This window comes from Macrobrachium rosenbergii, chromosome 55 (genome assembly GCF_040412425.1).
Source record: "Macrobrachium rosenbergii isolate ZJJX-2024 chromosome 55, ASM4041242v1, whole genome shotgun sequence".
NCBI classification, from domain to species: domain Eukaryota; kingdom Metazoa; phylum Arthropoda; class Malacostraca; order Decapoda; family Palaemonidae; genus Macrobrachium; species Macrobrachium rosenbergii.
Genome location: NC_089795.1, coordinates 73847663 through 73872802, shown reverse-complemented (window position 1 = coordinate 73872802; position 25140 = coordinate 73847663). Strand labels below are relative to the sequence as shown.

Sequence of the window (25140 nt, the reverse complement as noted above, 5' to 3'; positions counted from 1 at the left end):
TATATTTAGTGTACATTGTTCTTAATACTTTCAGTCTTTTCCTATACTAATGATCTGCCGTCTTGTTAACCAGTTTTATTCCCACAGCGATCTGTTACTGATGCATTCAATTTATAGCCTTTGTTGAGCAGATTAAATATTCCAGTTGGGAATGGCTTCTGAACGTACGCAATACCCTCCAGTGACGAAGTTGGAGGTAGATGGTAATTTCACCCTTGTCTGTGTATCTGCTTAAGTGGTTAACGATATACCTCGAGAACGATCGAACAGATTCTGAAGAAACTTTGTGAGAACATCCATAGGCTGGCCCCGGACCAAGGGTTTAGCTAAGGATGGAACTCAATGAAGATCTGACAATTCGTCTCTTCGATTATAAAGAACTGCATTTCGATTCATAAAATCGGTGCATGTAAATTTTATCGTTCTAAAATTACCTTCATATTATAAGAATAATTAGTTAAATTATTAGTCAGAAGAATAATTTCCTCTCTCAGCTCACCTTACCACAGGGATGCTCACTGCTGAGTACTTTGTAAATAAATCGACGAACATTTGAAACTCTTTTAGTGGCAGATTCTACCACGTACGTTACTTTCCTTTGTTTCAAGGAAGTAATGGGAAGTCCTCGCTTAACAGAAACAAAAAATAAGCCGACCATCGGAAACCAAAGCTCCAAGAGTGAATGCCCAGTTTTCCATCTTTAGATAATGAATATTGTGAATATGGAAATTTTACAGAAGAAGACTAAGGCACTCGTTGCTTAACTCGGCCTCCTTCGTCTCAACAAATAAAACGACAATGAATTTTCCCGTCAATGAACCTAAATTTCCGACAATGTAAATGTTTATACAATTCAAGTATTATTTATACAATTCAAGTATTACAGTCCTTGTTTCTCAGGCCGATGATAAATGAAAGTTCTGGGAAACGAACGAATAATTCAGTCATATAACTTATGATCATCGTGTGTAATCATTTACATGTAAAAGACGTAAAGATGCTCATATGAAATTATTCGGGAATGTATTACCATTAAATAACATTCGAAGTAAAATTGCCTACTCCATAATGAGTTCAATATACACATGTCAAGATAAACTAAGGTGATTTAACACTCTTCATACCCCGTAATACAGAATTTTTCGTGACCGAGCGTGATCTATCACAAGAATGGGATCTCGCATGGTGTGAGGGGAAATGTAATTCCATCTAGGGATGGTCAGGTAAGCAATGAAAAATAAAAAATAAAACTCCCACTAAAACTTCAGCTTTATCTGACACTATATAATAATCTACTTTACTATGGTAACGCTAAATTTCTACATTCGAAAAATGCATCAATTCTCTCTTGGCGCCAAATCAAGGGTTATTTCCAACAAACTTCCTTTCTCTTAAGACCATTTTCAAATACAGCCCGTTACATTTCTATATCGATTACCGAGTTAAAAGCACTTTATAAGTACATGAGCTCTCCTCCCATTTCACTGGGATCACGCTGTCATATGTCATTTTCCCTTGGCATTCAGAATAGAAGGCGGACCTCTAGGCCCCTTGCAACTCCATCATTAATCTAACTTTCTTCACGAGAGACTCATTACTTTCTTTTCTTTTTCATCTCGCTTCTGGTTTCACTTCGCCAGCTTCCCAATAAGGAGTCTTACCTTCATTTGCGTCCTCGCGATGTTTAACAAACGTGCACTGGTCTATTTTCCTTCTTTGTACTTCAAAGACGTTCGGAGAGGATTAACTGGCCATGATTATTTTTCAAATACAGCATACAAGAGATGCACGGTAGTGATCACTAACTGGTGTCTTACACTGCCTGACAAAATGGCATTTTGCTTCACGTTTCTAGTACACAGATAAGACTGGCACCGAAAGACATGTCAAATGACTGTCACAATTCTGTAGCTACTGCTGCTGCTCTCTCTGTGTGTGTGTGTGTGTGTGTGTGTGTGCTGAAGTCAGCAAGATGAGCATCCAAATACCCTTACGAAGAAGTCCCGCCCTGAAGGGTCAAAAAGTAAAGGAAACGGAGGGAAAAAAAAGAAGGAAGATTCAAGATATTGATATTCAGCATCAAGGAAAGAGATCTACTGGTCCTCTCAAAGAACGTGGTTATAGAAATACAGAAAAATGGTGGTGAGGCGTTTTGTATATACACAAAATTTGTCAACGACGCTGAGATAAAATTCAAATACTCGACATCATTCCTTTTCAATCGAGAATCTACGCCCCTACAGTTCATTTTTCTTCAGCGGTCCGACATCTACAGTCAGCCTTGTCGCTGAATTCACCGGCACCATATCGTTCCTCCACCATTTTTTCCGGGTATCTTCGTGCTCCTGCCAGACTTTAATGTAAAGCCCTCCCTACGAAAATCGTGTCTGAGATCTTGGAGCTCGTTCGTTCGTCCCTGAAACGCTGGCATGAAGTGAAAGTCTTCTTGGAGGTATAACGTTATTTTCAGCTTCACTTATCACTTGCTACAACGTAATATTTCCCACCCACTTCTTCTGCCCCATGCTGACGGAAATATCGCCCGAACGGGAATCAGCTGTTCGGCCACAAGACATTTACAGAGTCCGAGAGTACCTTGAATAACAATAAGGCGTCCCGTTGGGCAAAAGAGGAGATAGAGTAGCAGCCTTGTGTGTTCGTATGTTTGCTCCCAACGAAAAGGAGAGCGTGGCTGGATGTCGATAAAATGAGGTGTGGTGAGTGAGGAGCAGGGGAGGCATATCTCCTTGGTGAGGAGAAGTAACGTCGTTGGAGAGGTGGGGGTGGGGAGGGTGGGGGCTTGGGATGAGAGGAGGGGGCATGTTTGGGTGGGTCGAAATGGGTAGCCAACAGAAAGTTCTTTGTTGTAAGCGAGAAGAGTCCATCCATCCGAGTTGCCACCGAATAACAGTACCCACCAGTCGATCTATACTGCCGTACACACTGCATGTCTCGCTTCAGAACTGATGCTTCACAGAAAGAAAAACTCGTCCTTCTCATGCTAGTAATGATCACTTCAGTTACAGGACGAAGTTACCGGTATAACCATCCACACTCATTAATTTACGAGCAAAACCTTAATCCGGCAATAACGTGCAACGCTTACAAGCAACGTCCCAAGAATTCAAATCCATAATTATCTTCGCCATGAGTAAGACTATCTTCATTCCATGAATTCGGATTAAAATGGAATACAAGCAAAGACCTTCACGAACTTAACAATAAACAATGAGTAAATATGTGAACATTTAAAATAAAAAAATACCTTCAATGACGACGTACAGGTGCGGGATAATTGCGAGGGGTTTTATAGGGAGTTCTACAGAGAGGTACATCAGCCACCCCTCGAGGGAATCTCCGTCTGACCTTTCCTGGAATGGACAAAGAAAATCTTTAATTAGCACACATAAGGTGGATTAAACGCAGGATAACGTTGCAATTAGTAAGGAGATTCGATGTTGGATTCTGTGGCATGCAAAAAATAAAAACCGTTTACGTCATCTTACTATACTATTTACTGTTTATTAATCGTTAAGGAAAATATACGACTGGTGATAAGTCTGCTGTTTCCTCGGTTTCCAAATAAGCAGGTTTGTTGTTGGTATTATATTGAGCTAGTGTATTACACCATGGTACCTTTTCAGGACGTGAGATGCCAACCAGCATTTTGTACTGAAAGCATCGTGAGACCCTACTGGAATCGGCTATCAGATCAGCCTTCAGACCTTGATTACAGTCTTCTCTTCCATTCCCGGACCTCTAACCCAGTGGTTCAGTTTACTCTGGAGAAGCTGGCAGTGATTTCAACACGCCTTGAAAGTTAACCCAACCGCCTTTTTCTGTTTGGTTGTCTCTTCCTTTGTCAGTTCGTTTTCTTAACGGCAAAATTAATTTAATTTGGCTGGCAAGGTAATGAAAAAGCTTGTACAGTGATTATGTAACAAAACAAAAAAAAATAACCATGCATCTCCGTTCGTTACTTCTGACTTTTTCAAGTCCAAAACCTCTGCCAAAACACGGTATACAAAAGCTTTATGTAAAAAAACTGAGCATGCCTTACAAACAACAGTAAGAAAGTTTTTACAATCAGGTCTGTTTACAAGAACCATCCCTTTTTGATTGGCAGCCTCATTCTCAGTGAAAACGTCCTGAAAAGATAAACACTAAAAAGGATTTCTTATATTGCAGAAATGGATCTCAGAATATAAACCTTCCTTTGCACTATTTTCTCCGGGTCTTCGTAAATTATAGTACGCCATTCAGCTGACATTCTCGACCATATAATCTTCATATGCGAAAATAATAAGAACATTCAATATACAATATTCACAAATGATACAAATTTGGATGCTTGTAAAACAAATAGCAATATTCTTTAAAAAAAAAATAGATCTTTCAAAATGCTGTTTATGTCTCTTTATTTCAACAGAAAAAAAAGAGTAAATTCCACAAGAGTCCTTACACTGTTCATTATCACGTTTGATCATACGTTTTTATGCTGACCTAAAGCTTATTGTTACTGCTTTTCGAGTTTGGATGTTAATTATATTATGGTTAAATTAGCATAGGTTAACGGCGCACATGAACATATACAACACAAAGCAAAGGAAAAATTAAAAATACAATCATTTCAGGTTAATTAAAAGGGCCCAGTTTACAAAACTACCTCCTTGCAATCAACTAAACGTCTGAATTATACATCTCCACAAATCCCTAAAAAAAAAAAAAAAAACGAACAGTTGCATGAAAGAAATTAAGTTTTGGAGAAAAATCAGACAGACTAATCAGAGACAAAGAAATTTAAGAGCTGAGGAAATTCCACAGCCTATCAAGAATTTAGTATCGAGAGCAGACAATGTAATAAGCAAATGTTTATAAACCGGTCCTGCTGTACAATGACAGAACATTAATTGGCCTTTGGTCTAGAAATAGGAAAATCAACGATATGACACTGTTATTCTTTTTCACTAAAAATGTCTCCTGAGTAGGCTACAGGTGCAAGGAAGGGATTCGAGTCCAATGCACCAGATGACTTTTAAGTCTGATTTCTAGATGGAACAGGCTTGCAGACACCGCTGACACTGCCCAGCTACTCAGTACGAGAGGGTTAACTGATCCAACCTCTAGCTGCGTTGCAATGAATCAATAAGTTGGGTTCCTCAGTGTCATAATCTGAGTTTAAGGGTTTAGGACCCAGGGGGTTTCAAAAGTCTTCGTTCTCGGATGCGAGTAAGCAAAGACAACAGATTTTCAATGGTTACTCTGATGGAAGAGGGACTTGTTCTCCTCAATCGTGATTCTCAATGGTAAATTCTTGGATCAGATGAATTCTATCTTTCAGAACGTAACATAAGACATCACATTCGTCAGATAAGAATTTATAAGGACACCCTCAACATACGAAGACTTGAGTAAGAATCCCCTGTATCACCATAAAAATATTTGGCCTAGGGTTTTTTTTTTTTACAAATTCTCTTTTCTTAAATGATCTTGGGGCTTTAGGCTTATGCATGACTAGCATTCTTGGGACCCTTCGACCATAAATGCGCCAAAAGCCGCTGTAATGATAATGCTTATATTTGTTCTTTTCCTAGAATCACTTGTCCTTCTCGTTCTTACGAGTATCTTTCTCTAGTGTTGCACCCATTAATAATTACGAATTTCAGAGGGAGGGAACTTATTAGACTGCTTTAGGTGCAGAGGTATCATTTTCTTAATAATCACACACACACTAACACAATCGAGTTGAAACCATCAGATAGAGAATAGTTCTGCAGTTCATGTAGAAAACGCCTCTTTCATCATGCAGCTCTGATTTCAAGATTTTATTGGGCCAAATGACATAGAAATCAAGACAAAATGACAACCATAATCAAGATAATATGCATGTCACTCACTAAGTACTTGAGAGATCTTGGAGAATAAATTTCTCATGGCATCCCACACTAGCTATTACACGAAAGGGTTACAATTTTCTTAATCGTGGCAAAAGCAAACTAAATTCTTAATTATAATGCAACGTTCCATGTCATATATTGTTCACTGGAATATATGTAATTCATTTCTCCATGCGCACAAATATGGTTATACTGTTTGGTTAACCAATGCCCGCTGATTGTTTACTTGTGTTTTTAACACCAGATTATGGATTCTTGACTGAGACAAGTCACTGGCCAGGAATTAATTAATTACACAAAACATTACAGGTAGTAAATCATAAATACAAAAAACTGAAATAAATAGCAAACAGGTATTCTGGTGAATTTAATAAGTATTTAATCATGATTAGCTAAAAAAAATCAGTAAGACTTGGCGTTAAAGAAATTCATGTGTTAAGAAAACGCAACTAGAGAATAACATCCACTTCCAAATGTTCATTTAAATGTATGCGTTTCAGATATACAGGGCACGTTTACACTCTTGATTCTTAATCTTCGTGAAAAAGGATACCTTAAAAAGACTAGACACAATTACCGTAGTATCCGAAGGAATTAAAATTTCTGATATTGAGAAATAACAGGATTAAGTAACGAGGTATCATGCACGCCTGTAATCAACTATTTCAAATACAAAAATTGGAATTTTTACAAACTACAGGATAATTTATCACACAATAAAGAGTCTAACTTACTGGATGTCTAGGACAAAAATAACATCGTAGAGAGCAGTTGCGTTGAGAGAGAGAGAGAGAGAGAGAGAGAGAGAGAGAGAGAGAGAGAGAGAGAGAGAGAGAGAGTCTATAAATTGTGCATATCCCAAAGATTTCTTTTGCGCACTTTCTGCCTGAATTCCATCTGGTTTGGGTGTTCATTTCCTCATGATTTTCTGGACCGTTTTATCGGCTTTCGTCCTGTTATTTGCATATACACTCTTCTGACTGGCTGTTCTTCACCCATTCTCATGTTCTCCTATAAATCCTTTACTATCGATACTATCCGTAACCACACACATGTAGGATTGCAGCGGATTTTATCTTCTTCTATCAGAATAAGTGCACATTTCAAGTCGAGAAAAATAGTAAAACTTCTGGGGTATGAAAGAAATAAAGTTACCAACGCTTAGTTGATGAAAGAAGAAAAGGATGTCTGAAATGAATGTACTGAATATACGCAGTCATCGTGGGGGAAAAAAATCAATTTCACACGGCTACCAATTGCTGGAATTAGAGGCAGAAACACAAAGTGGCAACAATATATTCAATAGTTAGCGGAGAGAAAAAGAACAAAAATGTTCGGAATTCGCAAATCACACTCAAGGCTGAGCAGTCCATCTCCCTTAATCCGAACTCCTGAGTACTTTTACACCCTTGATTCTAAAGCTTCGTGAAAAAAGACACTAGGAAAAAATGATCGTGGTATGCAATGAAATTAATATTTCTGATATTAAGAAATAACAGAGTTAAGGAACGAGTTATCACGTGCACCTGTAATCAACTACTTCACATAAAAAACAGAAATTTTTACCAACTGCAGGATAATTCAGTAAAAAATGGAAAGTCAAACTTATTGGATATACAGGACAAATACAACTCCGAAATTCAATTGCGTAGGAGAGAGAGAGAGAGAGAGAGAGAGAGAGAGAGAGAGAGAGACCATAAATTGTGCATATCCCAAAGCCCCATCTTACACGGCTGATTTCAGCCCATTCACCGAAACTTTCTTTTCTTAAGCGGAGGCTTTTGTATGGCAGAGCCCGTTCATACACACATCACAATCACATCTAGCACTCGACTAAACAGGTCCGCCACATCACATCCATCTTCCACTTAACAAAAGGCCCGGGAGAAAGCCAAGGCATCTTCATCTACAGGAACCGACAGCTAGGGCGAGTCTCCCGCCACCCACCATGAATATACTAGCGTGGGGTGTGTGTGTGTGTGTGTGTGTGTGTGTGTGTGTGTGTGTTGTGTGTGTTGGGCCTAGCCGTAGAAATAGGGGTGGGGTATTCCTAATACATAAAGAAATAAAAGGGAAGATGAGGGTGTGTGTGTGTGTGTGTGTGTGTGTGTGTGTGTGTGTGTTTATTCAGTTAAAAGAGACAGTAGGGGGCATTCATTCATGAGCTTCACGTAGGGAATCTCTGGCGCTCATTGACTATTCAAAGACTTCATTTAGTTACTTTTAAAAACGCCACGACAAGGTATCATTCATCATCGTATCTTCAAAGAATATGAGAACTTTTTACCATTACTGTAAAAATTCAATTTTTTAACATTAAACAATTTAATACAGTCATTATTAGTGGAAAAATAAAGTTTTGTCCAAAATAGTTAAATTTCTAAATTGTATAGACGATGGCGCAATTATCTGAATACTTCTTCTGTCAAAGTTAATAGTGGTATTAAGATTCCTACATAATGGCTGCTACAACAATAGAAATACCTATGTTTTTATTGCTTTCCCGAATGTGGCTCATATCTTTTTCTTGACCACAGCGAAAATCACTTCTTTACGAGTTCAAATATTTGTTCTAAAATACATAGGAATGTATTACTTCTAAATGTATCATGGTTTTTAAAACTACAAAAATATAACTAAAAAAAAAAAAAAAGTTATAACTTACGTTACGTAGTTTAATGGATCAAAACAGAAATCAAATCATGTAAGACATCTATCTCTCTCTCTCTCTCTCTCTCTCTCTCTCTCTCTCTCTCTCTCTCAAGAAGGGAGAATGCTCCTTGAGAAATGGCAGAGAAGATTACAACCAACACGTCAAATTGTTCCCTTTGTCTGACTTTGCCACAAAAAAATGTATATATACAACTGACACTTGAAGCATCAGTTCAACATTTCGTTTCATCCTCAATACCGCAACTGCAGTTTCGCAGTATACCATTTAATTCAGGAGAAAGTTCATCTCTCTCAAACACACATATACACAAACATGAAATCATAACTTAACCAATGCACAGTCAACAAGAGAAAAAAGAAAACACTGAGACAGATATCTACAGAAGTGGAAGCAATCATTTCATACCATTTCATGTGCTGGTTGCTTCCTGCAACTGGCATTCACAAAGGTTTCAAGCCTCCAAGTTGATGTCCTTTTGAAACTATGCGTCACAACAGCTCCAATACCGGGAAGGTCATTAAAATCAACTTTAAAGGTACCTCTGGAAGATGGTCATTATGTTACCATTCTCCGAAACTGCACGTAATCAAAATGAGTTGTTACCCACACACAGGCTGAAGTGACATTCTAGAGGAAAGAAAATGATTAAAAATAAAGGGTTGTAGTGACAGTCTAGAGAAAAGAAAATCATTAAAAATAAATAATTATTTGAGGCTTGAATCCAATTTATATCTGTAGTGCGCAGTCCCATTAGCAGAAATCAGAGGCCACACCCACATGATGATATTAAACATTTTCAATTTAATTTGTTTTCTCTCTCTCTCTCTCTCTCTCTCTCTCTCTCTCTCTCTCTCTCTCTCTCTCTCTCTCCTCCGCATTTGGTATTCCCACTTTCCCCAGTCTTCCACTTTCGCCAGTGCCTTTCTTTTCTTTTTCTTGGTCTGAGTTGTCATTTCCATTTTTTACAAAACATTTATTCATATTTTCTAACTTTTTCCTCCGTTCGCTCGATGTCTAAAAACGACCCAAACCCACATGCTGATGAGTTCATCCCTTACTAATATCAGCAGATACACGCCTCTGGCATAACCTTGACTGCAGGTCCAGCATTTTCTTTTTATGATATTCGTCAAGAAATAATAAAGATGTACGAACGACATACCTTTAAGCAGGCACTCTTAGTAAAGTGTTACAGTATAACTGAATGATAGCCAGCAAAAGCCATCCTGAAAATTATTTTATATTACATTTTGTCATATATCACAGAACGTCAGATACCACAAAACGTATAACTCATATTTACATATGAAGCTATTTTAATAAAAAGCCAAGAATCGCTCCACCTATGTGTACATTTCAAGATATTACACGGTATGAATTAACATATGTACATGTACATAAAAACGTAATAAACATTCTTGAAAACCAAAGGCTGCGTTACAAATCCATTAATGATACTAGACATCAATTTAAAAGTACGTTCTATACTTACGCATATTGATTAATAATTTAATAGAAATATAAACAATTACACGGATTTTAATTGAAACATTCACACAAACACAACGTGAGCTTACGTGACTCTTGGAGCTAAGGCATGAATTCGTGTTTTTGTACATGGTTGGCACATCACAGATTTGATCTACGTACTACAATGCCGTCTTTATTTCTTCTAGAATGCTAGTTGACATTTGCCTTAAATACTTTCCTTCCTATCTTCATGCAATGTATGAATGTCCAAAACAGACCTTTGATCTGGCTGGCAGTAATTATCTCGGAAGCACTAGCCTAACCTGAGAACACCGTGGGAAAGATAACACGGTGCCTTACGAATGGATGAAGATTACTAGTACTCTTCCTCTTACTGTAGTCCTTACACTTTACTGTCAACTATTTCCTGTTTCTTCTTGGTTCTTTGGGCAACAATAACAAGTTACACCTTGAATAACTTCAAAATCAAACTATAGGAACGTGCATATTTCCTTTAGAATGATTACTGCTTTTATTTTCACGCCCAAAGACAATATCAATTTCCTTCTTATTTAAGACACAGTAAATATTGTATTTTAATGTTTAACTTATTTTGAATGCGGTCATATGTTATCTATCCCATTGGGAAAAAAATAATGTTTAGAGGGTTCCAAGAATGAGGAGGATTCAACATCTGAAGCTGATGCCCTGTTGTTCTTGCTTAGACAAATAAAGAATTTTCATTGTTTTATGAAATGTTTAGAATCTTGTAACATTATGCCTTGCGCCAGCTTCCAGTCAAAGAAGTAACATTCCCGAACATATGACAGCCACTTTAACACAATGGTAAACATCCTGCCTACGGGTTTATCTTTGAACAAGTAAAAGTATCGTAACTGCTGTTCTCCCCTATCTGGCGCATGCGTAATGAAGCCCTTTCTTTCCTGTTCTTTTTCTCGTCCATCAGTTCATCGGAACCTTCCATCATATCCCGCCCAAAGTTTCTTTCTTCAATGGCGCTCGCGCCGCCCCGCCACGACCAGTTCACCCGGACGGACGGGATGAGATATCTCGCAATTTCCAAAGACAACCTTTCCCGAGAGCCATCTTTGTTCTTCATGCTCTGTGCACTAAGGATTCTTATCTTCACAAGTGTTCGTCTTTAGCTTCGTAATCTTCCTCTGAGAGAGTTTCAGCTCCGAGTTCGCCAGCAGCTATTAAAACGTATCTCGACCGCATCTCCGACAGAAGCAGATACGAGCAGACAAGTTCGTTAACTTTTATGCAAATGAGGTGTTTGCCATGCAACGACCGAAGTGGCACGAAGACATAACACTAATGTTCAATAGGAGAAACTTATTAAAAACAAGTTGCCGTAAACGAATACGATGCATGTATCCGTCTTGTGGCGTAAATAGAATTTGGTTAATGAGGGTCTGCTCCTTGGGCATAGTTCTCTCTCTCTCTCTCTCTCTCTCTCTCTCTCTTTCAATCTTCTTCTCTTTCTCTCCCACGCCTGCACACGTGCACGTACACACACACATACATATATACAGCAATATACACACATATACATACATATAAATTATATATAAATATATATACACATATTCCAGAGCAAGTTCTTTCACACACGTCTTTAAATCCCTCCAATTACGGCCTCGATCTGCTTGTTGGAGTCAGGTACAGTTACCAAAAGCTCATCAACAAGAAACACGCCCCCATCTCCTGACCGAGGTAAATCACCTCAGAGCCTGGACGAACTACATTGTCATCAACGGCTGTGAAAGCAACAGCCGAGGATTTCATCTTCGAACAGGAACAATGTTAGTCTTTTCGAACTAGAACTAGAACAATGTTAGTCTTTTCGAACTAGAACTAGAACACTGTTAGTCTTTTCGAACTAGAACTAGAACAATGTTAGTCTTTTCGTACCAGAACTAGAACAATGTTAGTCTTTTCGAACTAGAACAATGTTAGTCTTTTCGAACTAGAACTAGAACAATGTTAGTCTTTCGAACATACAACAATGTTAGTCTTTCGAACTAGAACAATGTTAGTATTTTCGAACTAGAACTAGAACAATGTTAGTCTTTTCGTACCAGAAATAGAACAATGTTAGTCTTTTCGAACTAAAACTAGACCAATGTTAGACTGGCGTCATAAATCACAGGAGTACAAGACTTCACCGAGTGAATGCTAAAAAGTCAATGGAGGCCGCTTATGGGAGTAGCCACTAAAAGTGGAAAGTACCCGTCCCTCTCTCTCTCTCTCTCTCTCTCTCTCTCTCTCTCTCTCTCTCTCTCTCTCTCTCTCTCTACTTTTTGCTTCAGGTGAGGATTTCGCAAAATAGGAAAGTAATCACAGAACAGACAAACATAATACGCACGCGGACAACAGAGAGAGAGAGAGAGAGAGAGAGAGAGAGAGAGAGAGAGAGAGAGAGAGTGGTAAGTTCCATTTCTTTTTTCTCTTTTGCTTCAGGAGAGGATTTCCCAAAAAGGTTAAAGAACAGAGAATTGAACTGAACTGAATACAGAATTTAGGCCAAAGGCCAAGCACTGGGACCTATGAGGTCGTTCAGCGCTGAAACGGAAATTGACTGTAAAAGGTTTGAAAGGTGTAACAGGAGGAAAACCTGGCAGTTGCACTATGAATTAATTGTTAGGAGAGGGTGGAGCGTAGGATGAAGAAAGAGAATATGAAAGAAGGTAGAGTAAAAGGAACGAAAGAGGGTTGCACCTAGGGGCCGAAGGCACGCTGCAAAGAACCTTAAGTAATGCCTACAGTGCACCGCATGAGGTACACTGATGGCACTACCCCCTCTACGGAGAAAGAACAGAGAGAATGAGAGAAAGTGGGAAAAAGAGAAAATTTTTAGACCTCTTCTAGAAAACGAAATAATTACGGGTGTGCAGCCACTGGTATTCCTAAGGGTCATTATAGGTTAATCTCAAGTATGCACAACAAATTTCGTAGTAGGATGTGTCATATAATTAATAATAAAGTTATTACGTATTACCATTATGCAATGCTAATAATGAAGATAAAAGCACTACCAAGCATCAACAATTTATTCACACTATTCAAAGACCCGCCTGAGAGAGAGAGAGAGAGAGAGAGAGAGAGAGAGAGAGAGAGAGAGAGAGAGAGAGAGAGAGAGAGAGAGAGAGAGAAATGGGTCCCGTTTCTTTCTTGATATCCCAAAATATAAGAAGTTCATGTACACACACACACACACACACACACACACACACACAGAGAGAGCAGCAGTGATGTTGGGGGCACCAACCACTGGTTCCCTATAACGGTCAATATGAATGAATGGCTTACGGGCCAAATATTTATATAAACTAGACCTAACATATAGGAAAAATCTTAACTATAAATAAATGTATTTTTCTTCATTGCACATATCCTATAACAGGAACAACCACATCATTTACAATTATTATTATTATTATTATTATTATTATTATTATTATTATTTAAGCAAAACCTAACTAATACAATTTATTCACAGTCTTTCAAGACCTGCCTTTTAATATATGACAAACTTTTGTTTCATGAAAATACATGAGTTTATACGTTAACATGTGTACCGCTAAAGGAAATTAATATATATAAATAAAAAAGGTATAAATCATTTCTAAATATGGGAATCAAACACAGACAGTAATCTACGTGCTGAGGAAACTAATTAGATAAATTACTTTCAACAACAAATTATCTGCCCCGAAGAGCAAACCACAATAGTTACTAGCACTTCTGCTAACACGTTCATCACGCTAGAAGGTAATTTTCACTTTAAAAAAAAATATTTTGAAAATTAAAAATTATATGAAACGAAAACAGAGCGGCAAATATCCACAGCACAGCGCCGGACAAAAAACAGGTCGAGAGACGCGAAGCCCTGGTGTGCATGAAAGTGAATATAACAAAGCTTTTCTCGTACTTAGTAATTTTCGAAATCACAATTATTCCTTCATTAGACTAATCACACTCTGGATTCATAACCCCTGGCATGACTCCGCGACCTTTTCGCCGAGAGAGGAGATCGGGAATGGCCAGAGACCCCTGAAAGAGTGTAAGCTGCTACCCGGTATAGTCTTACCGGGAGGTGGGGGAGGGGTCTGAGGATTGGAAGGGGAGGGAGGGAGATGGTCGTGGAAATGACTCCCTTTCCTTTCGGGCTGTGAGGCACAATGCGCGCGCCCCCGCGAAATCACTTTCTCCCCAGCTGCTTTTCAAAAATGACAATTTGACAACATGCTACTTTCTTTTATCGAAATCTTGAATAAGGAACAAGGAAAAGAGCGAAAAACAAGTGTTCCGCCCGAATAGACAGCGAAGATAAAGCTCGAAGAGTCATGTTTACGTCTGACAAAAACAAAAAAGTCAACGGAGCCTTCAAGGCGGTATTTTAAAATGGGAATAAGATAACATCCCACTTTCTTATTTCGAAAAGTGAAATGATGAATAAAGGGAATAAAAAAAAAATTCAGACCCAAATGCATACTGACAATATATCACAGAGACATTTGAATACATGTGCAATGACACGGGTTACAAATGTCAGAAGATCCTTGAAGGTAAACTCAGAAAGGCCAGCATATGTGACCGACGAATCGGAGTTCATAAATACATTAGAGTGTGTGAAGAATTAAACTAAAAATTAACAGATGCAGGAAGCCAGCTTAAATTATGGGAAGCCTCTGAAGGGGATTTGGGACAAAGGAAGCCAAGGTAAAAATGAATTAAAAGGTGATGACCGGGGCGGCATAATGGCCAAATCGTGGGTGTTGAATGTGTTTATAAGGATACGATGAAAGCTGTTGAAATGAATTATCGCTGACGTCTGTGAGATAGTGATAGTGAGGAGCAACAGCATCAGGAACTAGCGAAACACGTACAGGTAACAAGTGCTGACACTGGTTGGAAGATGGATGAATCAGACAAAAAAAGGTGAATTACAGAAAATTGTACAGGCGTGTACTCTCTTCGTATAATGAAAGGCATCAACTGTAGCCCAATTTCAAAGATTTTTTTGCAGACTCAACCAAAGTGGGTAGACCTCTCAGATGCCATATTTACTTGCCTTATGACAAGTAGCAACCCTATAACCAATGTTCTCAAACCTTGGACCATGAAGTACTCTCTGCGACCTATTTTAGAGTTCCTTGACCTTCAAGGTGCACAATGACACATTTTCCTTTTGCCTGGGTTATTATTTCGTCATGATTATCATTATATTAGGTCTTTCAGTTAGTTTCTGCCCTTCACGGGTTAGGCTTGAAATAAGTTATTGCCAACATTCTTGGGTCTTGTGCGTTTTCTTCCTGAACTCCCATCTGGTTTAGGACTTCGTATATGACTTTCTTCACGATTTTCTGGACCTTTTTATAGGCTTTCGTCCGTTATTTGCATAAACACAACCCCCTCTCACTATCTGTTCCTCACCCATTCACATTTTCTCTTGTTTCTCTATTGATTCTGATGGTATCTGTTACCATACATGGGCATCATGTCAGATTGTAAGGCTTTTTATCTTGTTCCAAAAGACTATGAGCATATTTTTAGCAATAATAACAGTTGCCAAGTAAAGAAAAATAGTAAAAAAAACTGGGAGTGTGAAATAAATAAACAATTACCTACGCTTAATTGATGAAAGAAGAAACGGATGAATGAAATCAATATATATTGAATAAACGCAGTATTATCGTGGAGAAAAAAAAATTCCTGACGCCAACCAATTACTGGAGCAAGAGGCAGGAAGACAAACGGCAATAATCCTGTCAATAGTCAATCATTTAATCCCAGTCGCAATGCCCACCTTTCTTTAAAAAAAAAAAAAAAAAAATCGTAAGGCCCACCTTTCATAAAAAAAAATTCGTAAGGCCCACCTTTCATAAAAAAAATCGTAAGGCCCACCTTTCATAAAAAAAAATTCGTAAGGCCCACCTTTCATAAAAAAAAATCGTAAGGCCCACCTTTCATAAAAAAAATTGCAAGGCCCACCTTTCATAAAAAAATATTCGTGAGACTTCGCAAATTTTTTTTGCAAACCATTGCTAAGAATTAAGGCACAACAGACACACAAACGGTTGTTTTGTCTCGGTGAAGAACGAGCCCACAGAGGATTTAAAAATAAAACTCAGTGTATGATGGCCGGCTTTTGACCTTGTTTTGAATTCGACATTAGCGAATCAAGATCATTTCGAGCTTAATAAGCTCTGAAAACTAGAGACACATTTAACAAGAGAATTATCTGGAGTATTTATACTAAATCTATATGCACACAGACTTTTAATAAATAAACTAGAAAAAAGGAAGGGAACTCAAAATTAATAATATGGAAATCTAAACTTACGGAGGCTGTGACACAGACCAGGTTTTGAGATCCATGCTTCTGCTACACTTCAGAAGAAGACACAGAGCAGACCCTTTTACCGTGATACGGATCACAAACAGGTAATAAATAATGGAATACTATGCACTTCTGATTTCTCAGCTACGAAGCGGTGACGTAACTCGCAGCTTACTGCAAATGACATAATAAATTACACTTACTATACATCCCACAATATACCATCGAATTATGTAAGTATTATGCTTTCAAAATTACAATTTGGTGACATGAAGGGAGTTTAAAATGTTGCTTACAAGAGACATTCGTTGATGTCAATACAGCAAAGATTAAAAAGTTATTTTAAAACATCGTGCTTTTCACTATAAAAGAAAACGTACAAGCTGCAATGAAATACAACTAAAATTAACTTCATTTTTTTTTAAGAACTCCAGCTTGAGATGAACAAGGCTGGCCAAAGATAAGACGGTTATTGGACTTCACCTTTCGAATAATGAAAGACCTGCCTCTTCAAAAATGCCAAGTTATACCACTCCAAATATTGTAAAAAGAAAGCTCGTTCCAACACTCATTTGAAATACTGATCAAACCAGCTATCCATCGCGTTCGTGACCTCCAAACAACATCTATCGATTCTGAAGTCTAAGGTAAATAATGTGGACGAGAACTTGGGAGAGGGATGCAATCAGCGATTTCTTAAGACCATTGCGCAAAGAATGGTCAGTAAAACAAGCAAAGCGACCTTAAAGCGGAACTGAAGTGAATAAAATTGGGAGTTCGCGACAGGACAAAGCCACGACTGAGATGCAAGAAAAAAGCCAGCGCTCACGTGAAGCATCTGGGCAGAATCAACGCTGGCCAAAGTCGTCGACTTTGCTCTCGAACCTGCCGCAAAACACCATGCAAACCGCCACAGCCAAAGTCAAATGAGCTCCTGAATGTTTTGGAATAATGTATAAAAACCACGAATCATTCAATTCTGCTTATCTCGTTAAAATCTGAAATGACATCTTTATCATCAGGTAATATTTTCCATTTTTATCATTATCTCAAAACAAATCACTCCAGACACGATCTGCTTTGACTAGAAAACACTCGTTTACGCAGAGAAACGTGGTCAACGCTGAAAACAAACCCAGTTTCATGATGATATTTGGAAGCGTGATTTACAAAGAGACTCAGAGGTGTTACTTCCTCCTCGACCTGTGAAGAATGACCTCTCCAGCAACAATCCAAGGTCCAGATGAGGAGCTGCGATTGCAACATGAAGCACTGTAAGAAGGGAACGAAACTGTATCTGCATCACCTTCTCAACGTGCCAAAGAACTCGATTTTCGTTTTTTAAAAGGCAATGCAACATCTTGTCTCTATTCATTCTCTGTGTAACGACGATAATCTGTGAATAATGAAGTCTGCTGTCGTCTAATCTAGGCCGAGCCTTTCACTATGAAAGCATGCAGAATCAAACTACCATCGAGATGGTAAGTAATGTCTGTACGGTCGAGATTTGCCTTTTCGACTCTCTCTTATATTACCGCCATTTTTTGAGGTATGTGCCAGCTAGTTAGGTAATAACCAGCAAATAATCCTGGATGCAGAGCCATGCAAAATCACAGCAGGAAAATACTCGTGACTATGGTTGATGCTTCACCACGGATTTCTAAACCATACAACGACCGCTTTCTCCACTATTATTTCTGCGCTAAAATCATATACTGTATTTCCTTCTGACATGAAAGCGCGTTCACTGTCTCCAAATAATTTCCCGAAATCTTAAACCAAGATATCTCAAGGAGTTAAACATTTCATTTTCGTTCGAGCAAAATAAAACGAACCCTCTACAGTCACTGAAAAACTGGCAGTTAAATTCTTGAAGTTTCTATTCACTGCCCTGCGCATCATGTTAGATAAAAGGTCAACACCTGTCTCTTGTGAATGAACAGAACACTTCACACCTTCAGTATGATTCTCATACTATAAAAAGGGAAGTATATATGCAAATGAAAGACAGAAAGAGAGATGCAATACGCATACTGATAAGTGCATCATATATTACATAAAGGTAAGAGGTCAACATCTGTCTCTTGTGAATGAACAGAAAACTTCACACCTGCAGTACGATTCTTATACCATAAAAAGGAAAGTGTACATGCAGATGAGAGAGAGATAGAAAGAGGGATGTAGTACATATGCTGACATGAGAGAGAGAGAGAGAGAGAGAGAGAGAGAGAGAGAGAGAGAGAGAGAGAGAGAGAGACTCACAATGGGCCATCCCAATCAAACTCCCATTTTCGAAATGCTTCGGAGGACAACAAAGACTTACGGCATCTTTTTTATTCCCGGACAGAACGTCCTAACAAACCCAGTGCCAATCACGAGCCTTTAATTGCGAAAAGGGCAGTCGAGCCGACGATTTCCCTAAGCACAGACTATCTTCCATCTTTCAACGGTCTTGTCATAGGACAAGCTCGGGGTTGCAAAACAAAAGGAGAGGTGGAAGCGTAAATTAGCCGCCAGAGATGCGCTGAAATCGACGCTTTCTTTCCGAGGACCTTGAAGCCGGACGTGAGAAAGCGGATGATAAAAAGTTTTCACAATGGCAAAACACAAATTCGAACAAAGGGAGACTGGAGAAGGGAAGAAAATGGGAAGGAGGGGTTGATAGTACAGGTAACGCAAGAGACACAGAACAAAAGTGGTGAGGAAGGGTGGTGGTGTTGGGGCGCAGGAGAGGTAGAGAGAGAGGGGAGGGAGAAGGCATTTATTCTGGTAGCCTTTCAGTCAAAACCTGTTCAAGAACGACAGATGACACTATTTATAGGATTTCCACATTCCCATCGATCACCCCGATTTTCAATGTACTCTCCTGTTCTTTTCAAAGGAAACTCGCTTTAAAACAATAATAATAAACAGCACTGAATCAAGAATTATCACTTTCATATTTCCGTATTCATGGCTTCTGACAGCTGAGTGACCTTTGAAAAACCCTTGATTTTCAAGGAACCTTTGATATTAATCATACCAAAAGGTTGATTTTGATCATGAGGTCAACGAAATCATTCTTTTCTGCTGTCTTACTTGATAATTAGGAACTTAATCTATGCAATAAAAAATATATATATATCAACAAAATTTGTCGATATGTTCGATTCCATAATAATGATCATCATTATTAACATCGTCCAACGCTAACGCCGTATTATTGTGCAAGCAGGCAAAAGCCTATCACTAAAATTCCCAGCAATCATTAGGTTCCCGTGCAATATCTTCCACAATCTCCACTCACCTCCAGAATTCCTTCACATAGCTCTTATCCAAATATTGTAGCCCACAACTGACACTATCACCAGTCTATCGAGGGCGGTGCGTAGGACATGCATGGACCATCTCCACCTCCCTTTCATCATTCTATCATCTACTTATGGAATCACTGCAATTTCCATTATGGTACCATACTACTATCCAACCACCTGACCCCTAATATTCTTCTTAAGAGTTTCATTCTCAAATCGACAAAATCTTTTAGATAGTGTTTCACAGTCATACCAAGAGTCGTGTCAGCATACCAAAAGAGATCGAACTATACTTATTAATAATCTTGTTTTAGTATGCAGTTTTAATCTATTTGATTTCCAAATCTTATTCAGTATGCCCACTATTTGATTCGACATTTTTAATCTTCCACTAAATCCCAACTATTACGGATATCATTAAAAGTTTAAGCCTCATTGATTCTTTCTCCACTATCATTATTTCATCCTTTTCTGTCTACTTTGTCCTCATTACTTCTGTTTTTCTCAAATATATTTTGAGTCACATATCTCTGGATGCATGATGCTATCAATTAAGCCAGCTTTTACAAATCTTGTGCTGAGTATCTCCATATTCTTAGTCCGTTAACTTTCTATAGTCACTCCAATCCAAACCTTATCTTCCATCTCCAACAACTTATGCATTGCAATATCTATGAGAAGGGCAAACAGAAAAGTTAAATAACCTTCCCTTGTAGCACCCCACAACTTATTGCAAATTACTTGACAAAACCCTATTAATTATTATTATTATTATTATTATTATTATTATTATTATTATTATTATTATTATTATTATTTAATAATAGTTTAAATAAAAACTACAACGGCAAAAGGTGATTATTCAACGTAATTATGTAAAAAAAAATATCTTCGTTAGTTATAAAAGAAGTCTATCCCATCAAATAATCTTGAACTGGCTAAATTCTTCCCACTGATCCACCTATTGTTCCCGTCCACCCATCTCTTTGCTGGACCACTTCCATTGCACCTACGCTGAATTAAACACCTGCAAATACAGACTTCGAGGTCTTTCATACCATTTAACGGCATAAAAGAAGGGAAGAGAGAGAGAGAGAGAGAGAGAGAGAGAGAGAGAGAGAGAGAGAGAAAGAGTGGTGGTGGTTGGAATTTCTACGCCATTTAACGGCGTTAAAGAAGAGAGTGGCGGACAGAAAGAATGAGAAAAAGGGGTCCTACATGCCATCCAAAAGACCAGAGAGAGAGAGAGAGAGAGAGAGAGAGAGAGAGAGAGAGAATCAGCACAACAAGACGAACATGCGACAGCACCCTTCCCTCTTAAACCCTCAACTCTAACGGTAGTTTCTTTTTTCCTTCTTTCTTTCTTTTTGACTTCCTTCCTCAACCGAGGTGGAGAGAAAGAAAGAGGCGGAGAAGCTGCAGGATGTCAAAGATTAAGAAGAGGCCCAGCATACACGCGTTGTGCACACTGTCACTGCAAACGGATGCAGTTGAGGGGGATCCATCCTCCAGAATACCTCCCGTCGCATCAGGTCGCCCCGTCCTTATGTGGGCACAACGCGGTCTTTGTTCCGAGGTGACACCGCTGGAATGCTTTGGACGGTTGTGTGACGACTGCCGATGATCGGGGGTGGAAATTAGAGGGAGTTCGGTACAGGCCAAATGAGACACAGATAAGAAAAGAAAAAATCTATACTGTCCATCCAGCTGACATCTACAGGTTAGGCGGGTTTAGATTAATCTGGCTTATGCCAGCACCGGCCTTTGCCCTTAGTGTGGTAAAGTTTGAAAAGAAGAGAGAGGCCTGATGCCCAACCAACAGAGACGAAATCTTCTCAGAAAAGGTGCAATATTAACGTTCGTGCACTTATGCAAAACAAATGACTACACTGTATTCATGACTGAAGGCCGGTGAGAGGACTTTCTCTGAGGCCAGGCAGCGAAAAAGTTTTAATTAAAACCAAAGCAATATCAATAGCTTTCTCTCCGTTTGTGAATGTAAGGAGCTGCACGTTAAAAATTAACATATTTTACTGCAGTTTCCTTAAAGAGTGCAAACGCCCTTTACAGTATTTCCAGGAGAATGGTTTAAAGGGTAAACCTCGTGAGAACTGGCTTTTTCCCTCCCAGTTAACCTTTTCCACATGCATTTAAATTTGCTTTAAAAAATTCTGTAAAGTGCATGTGAAAATAAAAAAAAATGGAAACGTGAAATCAAGAAAATCTGAAAGAACCAAACTTGAGTTATGTAATCTTTCTAGTTACCTACACCACAAATACTTCAGATTATCTGCCAGTGTTGAAAAGTATAACAAAGTAATACAACCATTTCCTTTCCACATTCCAAAGTGACAAAGACCGAAGAAATAGCAGCCGAAATATAACAATTTTGTGCTGATTTTCTTTGACGCACCGTTAATTTTCAACAGCGGCCAACACCAAAGTAGTGGCAGCCGGTAAATATGAGGATTTTGTGTTAATTTTTCCTTGAGGCGCCATTAAAATTCACCCAAAAATAAAATTGAAATGTGTCGTGACTAACTTAACCTCCTGGCTGTGAGGCGGAAGCTCGGTTGCACTCTTTCAGAGGCCCCTTAAACCCTCAGATATCATTCCCCATCACGTTCAGCTCCGATCTGTGGCCATCGTCAATTGCCAGAAGGTGCCAAGGTCATCCTTTTTTACTCTGAACGGTCTCACACACATAGCAATTACGGTGAAACCGAACTTTTAAACTGATAATTTGGTTTCATAGCTTAATAGGAGCGACTCGGGAGCTTTTAAATGTTCTTTAGTTTATACTCAGAAATAACATTTGATCGTACTGAAATTACATCATCAAACTTATTCCATTTCAGACTGATTGTTCATATACCTTCTAACAATTAACAAACGTTTCTTTTTTTACAATTTTAAAACTATTCTGCCAAAAAAGTTTCCTGATCATACAAAATTGTATTCACTCTACGTAAGATACTTAACGATAAATTTCATTGTCTGTCTTACAATTCCATAGCATTTGCTTCGAAAGAGAAAATAAACAGAACGGAACAAACACAATCTGCAGTATTATCGTAATAATACCACAAAGGCCAGAGAAATCTCGAAGAACGAATGGACATTGGAAATTCTCACCAAATTATAAAAATAAAATAATCATTAAAACAAATAATCTCGAGTTTATATGTCGACTGGAAACAGCTTTAAAAATACCTGTACTGAGGGAGAACAAATAAAATGTGCTTTGCGTATGAGCAGGGTAGGGAAAATACGGTCGGTTATCATACATATAAAATAACACTGCAAGCGACGCACTCTTTTCTGCACGTCCAGTATGTGACGTTGTTTCTCGGAATTCCAAACTTTTCGGGTCCGTATCTAAACGAAGGTCAAATACTACTTTCGTATAAACTGTACAGCTAAAACCGTTCATTTCAGAGGGGAAGGGAGAGATTCACACTCAACCGGTTAACATTAACGCCCACTATTTCTCCTTTTCCTTAATAGGAAGATCTTGGAAAAATAATAAGTATGAGCAATCTTACTGTTATCTCATATATATATATATATATATATATATATATATATACTAATATATATATGTTTATATATATATATACCTGAACTGCACACACACACACACCACTACACCCATGCAAACAAAAGGACGGGAGTTAAAAATGACTGAGATTCATTACTGACCCAGTAGAACAAAAGAACCAATTAACCTGCGTTTTCCTTTCATTCGACGTAGATAGCCTTCTAAAGTGAGCTTTTGTTATTACTGAACTGAACTCGCGTCTTTTTTTATGTTGGCATATGCTTTCCAGTAATCGTATTTTGTGCCAAAATTATTACTAAGAAGTTATTAATTTTCAGTAATACTATTTATTTTGTAAAACAGTAATACACATAGCCTTTGGACGAATTCTTGCTGTACATTTATCTAAACATTTTAAATAAATTATTGATATTTTTCATGCCTATCGGCAACCAACATACACACTGCCGAAATAAACAGTCCAATTTCTGTAATAGAAAAACTAATCGGGTAAATGGCATTCGTTTAGTAGACTATAATAAACGTGCCTCGCACGACGGTAATTATTACGAGATCACAAGGCTTTGGTGACAAAAACGAATGAGCTAATAAAGAACACCAAAAGTTATGGGACAGAAACAAAAAATGGTAAGACTTTCTACTGCGCTATAAATGGGCAAATTCATTGGAGTTTAATCATTATTTGCAATCAGCCAAAAAACAGATTTAGACCCAGTCATATATCGGGAAATTCTTTCGTAAAATCATGTTTTTTTTTATACTGAATCGACAATCATAGCAATATGAATGGCAAGAAAGCAACGCTGAGACACGTGCAAGCTGCATATTGAAGGCGACTTAAAGCACAAAATGAGTTATTCTCTCAGTGCTTTTAATTTTGAACTGAGCGGACAGACATAAGCAATCAAGCGACTAGTTTCAAGCCATGTAGACGCCTCTTGCACAGCTATTTGTACCATTTCAACAGAATAATGCTTCTTGAAATATTTTATGGCAGCTCATAACTATTAGCCCAGCAATTTACGTTCAGAATACGCAGACGGACGACATAACCCATAATGGACGTAATTTAATAAGACCGAAAACTACAGACGTCAATGTTATTCCAAAAGCATATTGATTGGAAGGCAAAATACTGATTACATTCAAGTATCAACGTGACCAATAAATACATCATCAACAAAATTACTTGTAGATGAAGTTACATCACAATCATTATAACAAAGAAACGTGAAATATATATATATATATATATATATATATATATATATATATATATATATATATATGTGTGTGTGTGTGTGTGTGTGTGCATTTATATATATATGTACATATATATATATAACATATATATATATATATATATATATATATATATATATATATATATCTATATACTATATTTATTATATACATGTTTGTGTATATATTTATATATATGCTGTGTTTGTGTAAAAACAGTTGAGTCTAGAGAGAGAGATGAGTGTGTTTGTGTGTAAAACAGAAGAGAGAGAGAGAGAATTCAAATTTACAACAAAATTAAAAGAGAGATAAGCAAGGTAACTGATAAAACTACCTGGAACCCCCCTCTTCTCCTCTCTCTCTCTCTCTCTCTCTCTCTCTCTCTCTCTCTCTCTCTCTCTCTCTCTCTCCAATCAATCCTCCTCGAGTCCCAATCATGACCCTCATCAACTGGAGACTCATTTACAGGAATATTGTGGACGAGTTGTCGCCCTCAAGCCGAGCCATCTCCAGCACTCAATCACAAAACAAGGCAATCCAGCTGTGCTATTTGCCATTAGGTTCCCCATCCATTAGGCACGTAGCCTTCGTACAGTTTTCTCCCTTCAATGAGATTCGTGACTTGAATAAGACGC

The 25140-nt window shown here is 38.1% G+C and overlaps 1 protein-coding gene across 1 annotated transcript in view; it reads right to left on the bottom strand.

Moving 5' to 3' along the window:
* The window catches only part of Cad88C (cadherin-88C), a 283326-nt gene that overhangs the window by 143767 nt on the left and 114419 nt on the right, over positions 1-25140 (bottom strand). The window contains exon 3 of the mRNA XM_067098927.1: positions 3266-3371. The gene's annotated coding sequence lies outside the window, so the exon portion shown is untranslated. The remainder of the gene's footprint in view (positions 1-3265; positions 3372-25140) is intronic.